A 1,701-nucleotide genomic window follows, 5' to 3' on the forward strand; every position below is an offset into this window, starting at 1 on the left:
TGTACCCAGGAAGAAAAAGAGAAATGTCCAACGAGGCGTTCAGGGGCAGCACAGACAGGTCTTCTCTGTATTAGAGTTTTACTCCCTACAGGGTGTACTTTGAGGGTTTTGACTCTGCAGACCGTTTACATGCAGAAAAACCTTCCTAACACACAAGGGGACGGGTAATAACTGGAAAAGCATGACATGGGACCTTTAAAGATCTTCCTGGGGGGTTGGATGGCCTGATGTCACNCCAGGGAGGAGAGATCAGCAGAGCTGCCTGCACTGAGTGTGTGTGTGAGGAAGTCCGTGGATTGGTCAATTTGGACCAATCAGCAGGGGCTTAACGTAACGGCTCCGCGGACGTAACGTAACGGCTCCACGGATTGGTCCATTTGGTTCCAGGTAACGCATGACATCATGAGTTACCCGGAAGAATCAATGGACAGTGACGTATCTCCAACGAGGCGTTTTGGGGAGGTATTTTCTGTGTTAGAGTTTTACTCGCTACAGGGTGTACTTTGAGGGTTTTGACTCTGCAGACCATTTACATGCAGAAAAACCTTCCTAACACACAAGGGGACGGGTAATAACCGGAAAAGCATGACATGGGACCTTTAAAGTTTGACGATCTTCCTGGGGGGTTGGATGGCCTGATGTCACTCATTGTAACACACAAACAAAAACAATCCTCTTCATGCAGGCTGAGCTGCATTCATTTAATCCTCATCACGCTCCACTGCATGCTTGTTTATCAATCTAAGATTTCAGCAGGTTTCAAACAACAACCAAAGATAATGGTGGTCATTGTTTCTGTGTCAGGTGGGAGAGGAGCAGGGTCAAGAGAACCCTCCAGACCACGACCCCATTCACGACCAGAGCTGGTACCTGGACCAGGTGCTCCGCCGCAGGCTCTATGAAGAATACGGCGTCCAGGGTTGGGCCATTGTACAGTTCTTAGGAGATGCCGTGTTTATCCCTGCTGGAGCGCCACACCAGGTAAGACATGTTGTGTTATATTAAAGAGGCTTGCTAGAAATCCGTTTATTCAGATCATTCAAGATGCTTATTTCTCTTGTTTTAGTAGCATATTAGTTCATTCTCTGCTCTTCCCCTCCAGGTGCACAACCTGTACAGCTGTATCAAGGTGGCAGAGGACTTTGTGTCTCCTGAGCACGTGAAGCACTGTTTCAGACTGACCCAGGAGTTCAGACACCTGTCCACTACTCATACAAACCACGAAGACAAGCTACAGGTCAATATGCCTTTCTCTCATGCATTTCACTAACCAGTGAATTATGTCCGTTTTTAGTGTTTTTTCACAGCAGTATACCAAAGTTTATTTAATTTGCTGTTGTGCTGGACAACAGATAAAAGGACTTCATGTTCTTCAAAGCATATTTAAGTGAAGCGTGGAAAGAAATTTAGATGAGGCGTTTTTTTCTCCATGTCTTTGTTTTAACAGACTCTTTTTTTCTCATATATATTTTCTCAGGTGAAGAACATCATCTTTCATGCAGTGAAGGACGCTGTTGGGACACTGAAGGCCCATGAACCTAGACGCCCTTAGTTCCTCTCACTCAACGCTGTCCCAAAAACAACCACTACACACACACACACACACACACACACACACACACACACACACACACACACACACACACACACACACACACACACACACACACACACTACTACTACCTACTACCTACCTACTAC

At 46.0% G+C, this 1,701-nt stretch overlaps 1 long non-coding RNA gene across 1 annotated transcript; it reads left to right on the forward strand.

Annotated features, from left to right (window-relative positions):
- Positions 1 to 764: 764 nt before the first annotated feature.
- On the forward strand, positions 765 to 1,658 carry LOC104954147 (uncharacterized). The gene is made up of 3 exons (XR_799305.1): positions 765 to 981; positions 1,103 to 1,237; positions 1,478 to 1,658. It is a non-coding gene; the product is annotated as an uncharacterized lncRNA (long non-coding RNA).
- Positions 1,659 to 1,701: the final 43 nt, after the last annotated feature.

This window comes from Notothenia coriiceps, unplaced genomic scaffold (assembly GCF_000735185.1).
Source record: "Notothenia coriiceps isolate Sejong01 unplaced genomic scaffold, NC01 NC01_scaffold00022884, whole genome shotgun sequence".
NCBI classification, from domain to species: Eukaryota; Metazoa; Chordata; class Actinopteri; order Perciformes; family Nototheniidae; genus Notothenia; species Notothenia coriiceps.